The 12,809-nt window shown below is 42.4% G+C and overlaps 1 protein-coding gene across 1 annotated transcript in view; it reads right to left on the reverse strand.

Moving 5' to 3' along the window:
• Positions 1-10,583: 10,583 nt before the first annotated feature.
• The window catches only part of Znf704 (zinc finger protein 704), a 236,754-nt gene continuing 234,528 nt past the window's right edge, over positions 10,584-12,809 (reverse strand). The window contains exon 10 of the transcript XR_006635730.1: positions 10,584-10,730. The gene's annotated coding sequence lies outside the window, so the exon portion shown is untranslated. The remainder of the gene's footprint in view (positions 10,731-12,809) is intronic.

The raw sequence follows: 12,809 nt of genomic DNA on the forward strand, positions 1-12,809 counted from the left end.
TATCCCTTTTCCAGCTAATCATTAATTACCCCATCATCATTTTGGTTAACATTGTTACCAGCATCCTTCGTCACAGTTCACACAAAACTGTAGTTAATGCTTTATTTAGATAATCTAATTGAATTTTTGTAAGTCTCATGAAGCAATTAATACAATTATTTCCATTTTACAGGTAAAAAAAATAACCAAGTTTGAAGAAGCAGGATTCAAAACAAGGGTGTGTGACTCTAGTGACTAGTGACTACCCTCTGAGTCCCTTTCTATTCTGCCCCTTGGTGACATTTAGGGAGACTGTGAAATGTCCTGTAGGCATTTATGCTATAAACTACATCTTGTATCTGCCTGGAAGTAAATTATTCCTCATGGGTACCATAGATCCAGGAAATATGTAGTAAAAATGTCTAGTTCTCATTTACAAATAGGCTAGGCAGGAATCACAAAATGTTCCTTCCTCCCTGCACAGGACTTTAAATGCGCTCACATGCACACACACACACACACACACACACACACACACACACACACACACAGACTGTTGGATCTAAAGTTCAAAATGAATGTTTAGTATCTTTCAGTTAAAACTCTGGCTATAGGACTTTTTGGCTCCACTTTACTGGTCATGTGCTAGCATAATATTATCCCATCTTTTTGGAAAATCTTGTGTAACTTTATTTTGAACATTGTCTTGAAAAATTTTTACAAGTATTGTAAATTCAGCTGCAGTAGAGCGTTCTGCATTGGAAAATCAAATTTTATCAAGCATGGTGAAGTGGAATGATATTTAATCTCTCCAGTTTTCCTGGGAAATGCCTCAAGAATTTTGCTCCTGGTTTGTACTGGTTCTCTAAGCCTGGCCAGTCCCTTCCTCTAGCTCACCCAGCTCAGCCTGCCGGCAGGTCACCTGCAGTGGCCATGTGGTTTGGCTCTTCTGCTCCCTCCCGTGGTGGAGAGGTGCCCAGGAATTCTGAGCTATTCCTCAGCAATGTTCCCGTAGCCACACCTTGAGTACAAAGCAGTGTGCATATGTGGAAGGTCTTTGTGTTGCGATCCTGTCCAAACAGGACACTCAGGAGAACGAGGTAGGGACCAGCGAGAATGACATCAGAACGTCCCGTCCAGAGCCACTGTCAGTGAGCATGAAGAGCCATAGAACAGAGACATCGACCGAAGGTTTTGGGACAGTAGGAGGGAAGGGAACCGGTAGATCACTCCTGACCGTTGACCCTGGCACTTCCTCAGCAACCCCGCCCTGGCGCACCAAGCTGTCTGCTTTCTGCACACCTTCCTGTGCTGCTGCTGCTGCTACTGCTCAAGTTTGGGGAGCAGGGGTGTCGGTAAGAAAGGTTTACATCTTCTGTGTGTCCAGTAGGGTACCACCAGCAACACATAGCCATGTTCATTTCATTTAATTTAAAAAAAAGAAGTTAAAACCTCAGTTTCCCAGTCACATCTGCTACATTTCAAATGCGCAATAGTCCATGTGGCCAATGGCCACTGTCCTGGCCACCAGAGCTGTAGAACATTTCCATGGTGGCATGTTCTGCAGGGCAGCAGCGTACTCTCCTCAGGTCTCCTAGTGTCTTAAAGTCTCTGCCTATTAACTCACACACAATTGTGCTATTCAAATTCCATCAAGTTACTATGCAAAACAATTGGCTAATAAAGCACTGACAGGGCTCTCTGAGGTGTTTCCTGGAAAACCTCGAGAAGAATGTTCCTTCCCTCCCAGAAGGCTCAAGTATCTGCAGCCCGTTCATGTTTCTCTAGAATAACGACACTGATTTTCAGATGCAACATGTGGAAGCAGTTTTATTACTTTCTCAGCATCTGGTGCATAAAGAAGTACAAGAGGTTCTAAGACAAGGCCTCTGTTTATTTGGCTATAAAAAGCAAAGGGAAGAAAAATGAAGAAAGAATTACAGCCCAGCCTTAGGCACAACATCAATTTTTAAATAGAAAATATTTGACTTGTACTGAAGTGTGGTCCGTCTGCGCTGTGTGGAAGTGTCGGCCAGATGGCTTTCCAAACAAATGAGCTGAAGCCACCCAGGCCAGATCTGTGGTGTCTTTCCTCTAACAGAACACTCGCCTCTTATTAAAAACAAATAACTGCAGGCAAAGGTGTGTGGCTGACACAGCAACACCTTTATAGTGAGGGGCGCTAGAAAACGGTCCTGTAGCTGGAGATGGTAAGCGTCTGCCTGGGAGCATCGATTCTTCATCTTGCCCAAGCAATGAGAAGGGCTTCTGAGATGTTCATTTCTGGGTTTTTCCCTCGAAAACAAAAACAAAACAAAACTCCCTTTGCTACCACCTGAAGAAAATCTCCCAGTGAAGTTCTTTGTGTTTTCTCCTGTATCTCCCCCACCCCATGGTTAGAGTCCTTGTGACTAACATGGCTTTTATGCATATTATAATATGGAATATGTGTTTTATTCTCTTGCACCAGTTTGTGCATCTGGCTCTATGTAATACTAGGGAATCAAACCCAAGCCAGCAGGCTTTGCAAATAAATACCTTTAACAACTGTACCATATTCTCAGGTCTGGCATGGTCATTTATTTTTTTATTCTGTTCATTCATTTAACATCTCATAAGGACTTTAAAAAAAATATTCCCCAGGACCCATGTAAAGCCAGATGCATACAGTGGCGTATGTGCCTGGAGTTCGTTTGCAGTGGCTAGAGGTTCTGGTGTGCCCATTCTCTCTCTCTCTCTCATAAGGACCTTTAGATGTGTGTCAGTCCGGGTCTTAGCACCCTCTGGAATTTATCCTTCCCCTTGTGCCTATCATACGATAGCTAACAAAAGATGAAACTACATGCAGGGAAAGAGATATGTCCTGTTTCTTGGAGGGGCAGTTAGGGAATCAAAAAGGCTTTATATATGGTACAATGAGCCCAGCCCCGCTTTTCAGAGCTCACTCCAGCTAGGCACCAGCTTGGATCTAGACAGGCCTCATGAGGGAGGCAGTGTAGATGGCAAGATCAAAATCATAAGAAGCCCTTTTGAGATTTGATGAACACTTTCAGCAAAGAGGAGTGCTACAAAATCAACACATAAATAACAACAAATGCTGATGAGGATGTGGACGAAAGAGCACACTTATACACCACTGGTGGAGATGTAAACTAGCCTAGCCACTATGGAAATAAGTACAGAAGTTCTTCAAAGAAAAACTCAAAATAGAGGTACCATATGACCCAGGGATATCATTTACCTCAAAAACGTCAAGTGAACACATCACAGAGATACTTACAAATCAATTCATTAGTATTTATTTCAGCACTTTTCACAATAGCTAAGTTATGGAGCTAGGCTATATGTCCATCAACAGAAGAATGGATTTAAAAAGTGATATATATATAATGGAGGTTTTTCAGTCATACAAAATGAAGTTATACTCTGTGCAGAAAAGTGAGTGCAGTTGGAGATCAGTAATATTAAGTGAATTAAGTCAGTGTCAGAAAGACAAATGTCACATGTTTTGCTCATTTGTGGGTCCAAGATTTCACATATACACCGAGAACCACATGTGTACAGACGACACGGAAGTAGAAGGTAGCTGTCTGGGTGAACAAAGAGAACTAATGGGAGGGAGAAGGGAATGAAAGGGGAGGGTAGCGGGATGTGGGAGGAGTATCCTCAAAGTGCATCTTTATACTCCCGTTAAAAATGGCCTTATGTAACTCAACATGATAGAATAATAAAAGGTACAATGACAACAGCTTGTGGAGCGTGGTGGCGCACACCTTCAGCGCTTGGGAGGCAGAGATAGGAGGATCACTGTGAGCTCAAGGCCACTCTGAGACTATGTAGTAAATTCTAGGTCACCCTGGGCTAGAATATGACCATACATCAAAAGACCCCCCCCCAAAAAAAGGTCCAAAATATAAATGAATAAATAGGTTTCTGTTGTCTATAAGTTACCTAAAATGAGCTGGGTGTGGTAGCACATGCCTTTAATCCCAGCACTTGGGAGGCAGAGGTAGGAGGATCACTGTGAGTTCCAGGCCACCCTGAGACTACATAGTGAATTACAGGTCAGCCTGGGCTACAGTGAGACCCTATTTTGAAAAACAACCAAAAAAAAAAACAAAAAAAAACAAAAAACAAACCCCAAGATAATTACACAGACTGTTGGCAAGTTGTTAGTTTCATTGAAACATGTAGGAACAATAGGAGTTTTTAATTTCATAGCAATAAAATGAGAAAACTTCATTGGACATGTATTTAAAAGATGACTATCATATGTCTGCCATAGAAAAGATGTTAAAATATTGGTATTCCATCACAATATATTTTCACAGAGTAGGACAAAATGAATATCCAACTCTAATTTGCAATTGCATTGAAATAAATGGAGAAAATGATTATATTAAAATAGAAATGAATGTGCTACTCCTCCAAAACTGTTTAATGATCCTTAAAGAGGCCATAGAAAAATTCTAAAAAGAAGAATGGGGAGTATGTCTGAACCCACTATTCCTGACTCAATCACTTTCTATGTAGCTTGCAATGAAAAATCAGTGAAAAAAAAAATAAAAGCAAAATGATACACGTTTTATTACTTATCAATCTAGAGCAGATTGAAAAGATGGTAAGCATCATTATAGGTAAGTCATTCACTTTGCTACTGGGAGAGTCAATTGAGTCAAATCATGTGCATAGTCATTTTATATTCTGTAATGACAATCTCAGAGTATAAAATTGGAAACCACAGTATTTTCCAAATAGAATATATAAAGAAATCAGCTGTACCATAAACATGAAGGCACTTAAAAAATTTAATGATATAGGGAAATGCATATGTTATCATATTAAGTGGCTGAAAGCAACATGCTAAATTGTACATACAATGTGATCACAACTATGCAAATCAATATGCAAGGCAATAATTTGAAAAAAATGTAACGATCTATCACTGATTGTTTTGTGTGTTGTAATTATCAGCGGTTTTGCTTTCTCTTGTAAAATCTTTGTGTCTCTGTGTGTGTGCACGCTCATTAGTGTGACTATGGATATGCACATGCCACAGTACATATGTGGAGGTCAGGGGACAATATTTTCTACATCAGTTCTCATCTTCTGTCTTGTTTGAGGCCGGGCCTCCCATTGTTCTCCACTGTGTTTACCAGCTTGCTGGCTGACAAGCTTCCTGGAGATTTTCTTGTCTCATCTTGCAGTAGGTGTACTGGGATTGCAGATGCTTGCGCTACCGTGTCCAGCTTTACATGGGTTCTGGGATTCAAACTGAGGGCCTCTTGTTTGTGTAACTATCACTTTTTCAACTGAGCCATCTCTCCAACCCCTGATTTTTTCTATTGTTCGTAGTTCTATGGTATAGAATTGGAAATATTTAAATATATAAATATACATATACATATATATATATATGTATATATGTTAGAAATAAATATTTACTTTAGTTACTGCAACTTAGCCAATGGGGTCAAAGTACTTCATAATTAATTCATTTTTCTCATGCTCTCTAAATGATGATACTAGTGATGACTCATATTACTTTTATAGCTTTCAATGATTATCAGACACTATACTGAACACTTTGCACCCCATATAAGATAGAGCATCTTTTTTATTTCAAATTTTTATTAACAACTTCCATGATTATAAAAAATATCCCATAGTAATACCATCCCTCCCCCCAACTTTCCCCTTTGAAACTCCATTCTCCTTCATATCCTCTCCTCATCTCAATCAGTCTCTCTTTTATTTTGATGTCATGATCTTTTCCTCCTATTATGATGGTATTACATAGGTAATGTCAGGCACTGTGAGGACATGGATATCCAGGCCATTTTGTGCCTGGGGGGAGCATGTTGTAAGGAGTCCTACCCTTCCTTTGACTCTTACATTCTTTCTGCCACCTCTTCTGCATTAGACCCTGGGCCTTGGAAGGTGTGATAGAGATGTTACAGTACTGAGCACTCCGGTCACTTCTTTCCAGCACCATGATGCCTTCTGAGTCATCCCAAGGTCACTGCCATCTGAAAAGAGAAGATTCTCTACCAAAAGTGAGAGTAGCATTAATATAAGGGTGTGAACATTAAGAGAAGTGCTTACTGGGCAGTTTGATGAGCATATTATATATATTTAGCCAGACAGCAACAGACATGGCTCATGACTACCCCTGTCTTAAGTTTTCAGTATCAGGGATGTATTCCCTCCCATGGAGAAGGCCTCCACTCCAATTAGAGGGCAGTTGGTTTCCAGCATGACAGATGTGCCATTATTTCACCCATTGGCTCATTTGGCCTGGCTAGCCAAATATAAGGCTTGCAGTGTCCACTGCTGAGTATCTTCACTGGTGATTTCTTTTCTCCCATTGAACTGCATGCAGAATTGCTTCTTCCAGCTTTCTGTCAGCTGGTCTACATGAAGGCAGTTATCAGCTCAGTTCTAGCAGGATTTCTCAGTGGCCTTGCAGCCCGAGTATGTGGAGTCTTCAGCAATAGGGTCTTACCATGTATTCCTGGTGGGAAACCATATAAGATAGAGCATCTTTTTATCTGCATTCTTTGGAACAGGCTGCTGAGTAGCGTCCCTGGGACGACACCGCTGGTCAGTGATGGCGCTGGGGGTTGAATGAAGTAATAAGGCTCCTGTTCTTTCTTTTTGTATGCTATATGAGGATCTGTCCAAGACAACAGACAAGCCTATCTTTCAGAAAGCAAGTAAGCAACCCAACCATATGAAAAACAGGGCTGGAGAGATGGCTTTGTGGTTAAGACACTTGCCTGCAAAGCCAAAGCACCCAGGTTCAATTCCCCAGGACCCACATAAGCCAGATGCACAAGGGGGTGCACACATCTGGAGTTCATTTGCCATGACTGGAGGCCCTGGCACAACCATTCTCTCTCCTCTCTGTCTCTCTCTCTGCCTATTTTTCTCTCTCTTTCAAATAAACAAATTAAAAAAAAAAAAAAATATATATATATATATATATATATATATATATATTTTTTTTTTTAAAGAAAGAGGGCTGGATAGATGGCTTATCAGTTAAGGCATTTGCCTGCAAAGCCAAAGGATCCCATTTGATTCTCCAGGACCTGCATAAGCCAGATGCACAAGGTAGAGCATGCATCTGGAGTTCATTTGCAGTGGCTGGAGGCCCTGGCAAGCCCATTCTCTCTCTTTCTCTGACTCCTTTTCTCTATCAAATAAAAAAAAATTTAATAAAAGAAATAAAATAAAATAAACCAGCATCAAATAATACTGACAAGTGTCAAATGACACTATTGGTTGCAATATCATCTACAAACTAGGTCTTCATGATGGTCTCTGTTGTCAGCTCTATTGATTGTTATTATTTATTAGCTAGGCAATTGGACTTTTGCATACTAGACTAGGAAGGCTAATCATGTGCTTCTTAACTTCAAATCTTTTTATTAGCCAGTCTTCCATGTGACGCTGACACTGTCCCTCCCCCAACCCAGTTGCTTGGAACAGGACTGTAGTGGTTAATCCCAGTTGTCAACCTGATAGGATCTATGAGACACACATCTGGGCAGGTGCATAAGTACATTTCCTGAGGATTAACTGAGGGGGAATGATTCTCCTTCCTCAGTTGCTGTTTGGAAGAAGGGATTTAGTGGCTTCTGAATATTTTTGGAAAACTAAGGAATATCATGATGTTGGCTGTGGCTTGTAGCATCTCTGGATGAAGTAACAAAAGAAAAGAATATTAAAAAAACAAAACAGAGATGAAGATTTCCAGCTCCAGACTCGCATAATCACTGTCAAGACCTCTGAGTATGTCCCGAGCATCTTCTCTCCTGTAGTCACAGGCTGAAGTTGACAAACCCAAGCACTTGTCATAGGATTGGCTGGCCTGCACACAAATTTAAGTCCCAGTCCCAAAGGATGTATGTAGTGAAAGAGGGTACTATTTTGGAAAGGGGAGCATCTCGTAATTAGATGGACCCTGATGAGGGTGAGGACACTAAATTCTCAGCTTCCAATGGAGTTATTTTGTCTGAGGAAGAAGTCTGCCCACTATTGGTGACAGATGCATCGTTACCCTCACCCCTGCTAGATTGCCCTCTCTCCCTTGCATGAGGGAATTAATCTTGCATTGTTAAGACAGCCAGCAATGACCTTTCCTGAAGGAGAGGTCAGCAAGACAATGCTGATGCCCCCCAGTGCCCATCCTCACCATCAGTCTTTGCCTCTAGATCCACAATGGGATTCAAAGCTCTGCAGACTTCCACAGGTGAGGAACGCCGTGTGACCCATGAAGAGCTGTGCTGCTCCCAACTAGCTTCTTTGGTTTTTCTTTTTATTTATTTTTGGTTTCTTGAGGTACGGTCTCACTCTGGTCCAGGCTGATCTGAAATTAACTCTGTCATCTCAGGGTGGCCTTGAACTCATGGCGATCCTCCTATCTCTGCCTCCCAAGTGCTGGGATTAAAGGCGTGCGCCACCACGCCCAGCTCCAACTAACTTCTTAAGCAGTCTGGTTCATGTAAGTGGAGGTCTGGGGAATATGTATGGGAATGGGTTTTAAGGATATGGGACAATGGCAGAAGGAACATAAAGCCAGATCAGACTGAATTTATTGATATGGGTCCACTAAGCAGAGATTCTGGTTGCACCTCTCACATTAAAAAAAAGTTGCATTTATTTGATTGGTTGGCTCAAATATGGGTCAAAGATGACCTACTGTGAGCTGGGGATGTGGTTCAGCAGCGAAGAACACTTCTTGTGTAAGCACCAGGGACTGGGCAGTCCTGAGATATGGCTTGAATGCAATCCCCAGGACCTATGTAAATAGCTGGACATGGCTACCTGCATTTGTAACCCCAGTCCCATCAGGGAAGAGAATCCTCAGAATTGCCAGAGCTCGTGAAAAGCTGGCAAGCTCTGGACCAGTAAGAGACTCTGACTGAAATACGAATGGGTGGAAGAGTGATGTTACATGGCACCATTTGTTTCATTCTGGCCACTGCAGGTGAGCATATCCTGCCACAGGTGAGGGGGTGAGACACCACGTGGGCATATACCTGATACACGACAGGTTACACACACACACTAAAGCAGAAACAGAAAACAAAGGCTTGCTATGAATGAGCTGGAGAGGATATCCCTTGGCTTAATAATAACTCATGGACACTGAAATGTTGGAGTAGATTTTCATTGTAAAAACCAATTCTTAGGCTGGAGAGATGGCTTAGCAGTTAAGGCATTTTCCTCCAAAGGCAAATGACCCAGGTTCAATTCCCCAGGACCCATTCAAGCTAGATGAACAAGGTGATGCATGTATCTGGAGTTCATTTGCCATGGTTGGAGGCCTTGGTATGCCCTCCCTCCTCTCTGCCTTTCTCTTTCAAAGAAATAAATAAAAATAAAATATTTAAAAAGTCTAATCCTCCACAATGGAAGTGTCCTGAAGACACGCTCTTCACTATAAGAAACATATCTGTGAGAGGAGCCCCCATTTACTTGAAGCACTCTGTCATTCTTTTTATTTTTAAACTTATTTATTTTTATTGACAACTTCCATAATGTAGACAATAACCCATGGTAATTCCCTCCCTCCCCCCACTTTCTCCTTTGAAACTCCACTCTCCATCACACACCTTCCCCCTCTCAATCAGTCTTTTATTTTGATGTCATCATCTTTTCCTCCTATAATGATGGTCTTGTGTAGGTAGTGTCAGGCACTGTGGGGTCATGGATATCCAGGCCATTCTGTGTCTGGAAGAGCACATTGTAAGGCGTCCTACTCTTTCTTTGGCATTTACATTCTTTCTGCCACCTCTTCCACAATGGACCCTGAGCCTTGGAAGGTGTAATAGAGATATTTCAGTGCTGAGCACTCCTCTGTCACTTCTTCTCGGTACCATGGTGCCCTCTGAGTCATCCCAAGGTCACTGTCATATGAAAAGGTTCTCTAACCAAAAGTGAAAGTAGCATTAATATGTGGGTATGAACATTAACTGAAGTGCTTACTGGAAAGTTTTGTGAACATAGTATATACATTAGCCAGACACCAGCAGACATTACACTCCTAGGGCTCATGACTACCCCTGTTGTAGGTTTTCAGCATCAAGGATGTATTCCTTCCCATGGAGTGGGCCTCCAGTCAAATTAGAGGGTGGTTGGTTTCCCCCACAACAGGCATGCCACTATAGCACCTGTTGGCTCATTTGGCTTGGGTGTATTTAAGGCTTGCAGTGTCCACTGTAGAGTATCTTCACTGGTGATTTCTCTCTCTCCCACTGAACTGCACGCAGCACGGCTTTTTCCAGCTTTCTGTCAGCTGGTCTACATGGAGGAGGTTTTCAGTTCAGCTCCAGCAGGATTTCTCAGTGACCTTGCAGCCTAAGTATGTGGAGTCTTCAGTAACAATGTCTTACCCTATTCCTGGTGGGAAACCAAAAGCCTTGGCAATGGCCTGTAATGTTCTGGGGGCATCAGTGACCTTCCTGGCCAATGACTCACTGGAAGGTATCCCAACCCTGGCACCGAAACATTATTCTTCTTTATATGCCAGAGCTTACAATGGAAGCCACATCTGCTCAATTGTATAATTGAAATACAATAGGTCTAATTGGATCTGAAGTAGCAAGGTCAAAAGGCAGCACTGGGTTGCTGAAGGCGAGATGAATGTACTTACTGTGATGGACAGAGCAGGAGAAGGAATGATCACAATGGTCTGACTCATGTAGACCTACGGCCATGGGTTGTCACGGGAAACCTTTCCCCTGGGGAGACACAGATACATGTCTTTACCCCAAATAGGATTTAGATGGCAGACTAAAGTACAATGATACCAATACCAGTTTGGTCAACCAATACTCTATACAGCTGGTACAGAGGGTGCCTCAAGCAAAGGGGGGGTCTGATGACCTCTACCACACCTTCTCTTGTGAGTTGACCTGGCTGTTTTTGATAAAGCTGGCAATAGTTGTTTACGTTTTTCAGTGTGGAGGAAATTTGGCTCTCCATAGTAATGAATCATGGTATCCCCACAAGCTAAATGGATAGGAAGTTTACTAAGTTACTCCTCAATCTGAATGAGCAGAGATATTGTACAGAAAGTGAATGAACCACAGCGATAGATAACCAGAGCCCCCCACTTTACAGATTTTTAGTCAGTTTAGTGATAAGAACCTCTCAAATGAAGGGACATCAGGTCACTTTGAGGAAGTACCCTGCTACTCTACTGAAAAGTTTCACTGTAATTCTCTCTCCCATCCAAGTACTAACCAGGCCCACCCCTGCTTAGCTTCAAAGATCAGTCACATTCAGGGTGGTATGGCCATAGACTAATTCTTTCTCTAAAACTTTCCCCAAAGAGTCTCCAGCACTGTACCAGGGCAACTGAACACTTGGGAAAAGGTAATCACTGGTCTGGAACATTGATTTTAGGAGTTCCCAAACAGCACTGTGGCCCTCCCATTAAAGTAGGGGCTTATGGTGAACAATGGCATTTTAGTCAAAGTCCAATTTAAAGTGGGTCTAGTAGGTCCCTGAATTCATCCAGTTGTAGCATGTGCAATTGGGAAAGATATACTTAGGAGTTGGCACAATCTCCACATTGGTTCTCTGGCCTGTGGAGCAAGGGGTACTATGGTTTAAAAGGCAAAATGGAAACCATTAGTGCTGCCTCTACCAGGGAAAACAGGGAACCAACAATACTGCATCCTTGGAGGGATTATAGAGATGAGTGCCACCACCATCTAGGACTTGAAAGATGCCGGGGTGGTGGTTCCCACCATTTGGTTCTTTAAGGTTCTATTGTATCTTTGCAGAAGATGGATGGACCTTGTTACTCTAAGCTTATGCAAGTGGTGACTGCTGCTGCAGCGGACACACCAAATGCCATAGTAAAAATATACTGTGAGTACTGGGAAATGTGTTCTCTCTCTCAAAATATCTATCTTATGGTACTGTCTTCATTCTTGTGATGATGTGAGATGCTATGATGCTTACGATAAGAGATGGCTGTGAATGCCACTGGCATTGTGGCATAGTACTAGGCTATTTACTATTGATCATTATCACAAAACCCTGACAATGCCAGTTGACTTCCAGTATCTGAACTCACGGGGAGCAAAGCTGTGGACGAGGGTCTCACTGGGGTTCACACAGAGCAGCTGTCAGAAATCATCCAGCCTGTTGCCTGGTACATGGCTGGAGCACAGCAAGCTCAGTCCCATTTTCTGCTTCATGACATCTCAGCAAAGGCTAGAGACAGAGGTCCTTGGTGCTGAAGAGGAGGCAACATAGAAGTCCTATGGCTGGAAAGTGCTGGTGTGCGGGCATTGCTGGTTCAAGCAGCAGGTGGTCATCTGTAGAATCTTCTTGTTCTACGACAGCCTGAGCTGTGATACCTGACCACATGCTCACTTGGTAGACTGACACAAATGACGATGGTCACCTCCAGATGTGCACATGCTATTCAGTTAGGAGGACAGTAGTTCTTAAAAGGCTCAAATGGAAGAATTCTGGTGTTTGAAAAGTCATTCTGGGTATGAGAAGGTTCTAGATGGTTGAGTATTTTGGCTTCCACCATGTGTATATGTGTACTCGGAGATGTGCGATTTCAGGACATCCTCATAATCATTCCAGGGGAGAGGAACGTCTCTGAACCCGGGAGGTTAGGGGGACTTTCCTCCCTCATTAAGGCTGATGAAACTATGAGTAAAGATGTTGCCCAAGCCAGGCTCATTGACTTTCCTGTCTTATCATTTTTGTTATACTACTTAGAAATGTTAAATCACTTGTCCAGTGGTATAATTAGCAACAGGCAAACCTCAGATTTGTGTCCACCTTGGACT

This window comes from Jaculus jaculus, chromosome 2, assembly GCF_020740685.1.
Source record: "Jaculus jaculus isolate mJacJac1 chromosome 2, mJacJac1.mat.Y.cur, whole genome shotgun sequence".
Lineage (NCBI taxonomy): Eukaryota > Metazoa > Chordata > Mammalia > Rodentia > Dipodidae > Jaculus > Jaculus jaculus.